This window comes from Triticum aestivum, chromosome 1B, assembly GCF_018294505.1.
Source record: "Triticum aestivum cultivar Chinese Spring chromosome 1B, IWGSC CS RefSeq v2.1, whole genome shotgun sequence".
In the NCBI taxonomy this organism is placed as follows: domain Eukaryota; kingdom Viridiplantae; phylum Streptophyta; class Magnoliopsida; order Poales; family Poaceae; genus Triticum; species Triticum aestivum.
Window position 1 is genome coordinate 262,280,544 of NC_057795.1, and position 313 is coordinate 262,280,856.

Genomic DNA, 313 nt, shown 5'->3' on the forward strand with positions numbered 1-313 from the left:
CCGCGCTCACCGTGGCCTCGCGCGCGCCCCGGCCCCTGCTGCTGCACTGCTGCTGCTCCGCGCGGCACCCGCCCGTGCAGCGCACAGCCGTCGCCCTTGCTCCCCGTGGCAAACCCCGTCGCCGCACGGCCCCCTCCGTCTCCGCGCCGTTCCGGCCGCCTGCCGGTGCCGTGGCCGCCGGCGCCCCGTGGCGCTGGGCTGCACCCGTTACGGCTGCGTCCAGGTGACCCGACGCCCTGTGGCCGCTAGCCCTCCCCCTGAGCCACTGACCTTGGGGCCCCACGCCCCAGAACAAAAAAAAGAGGGATTAAAA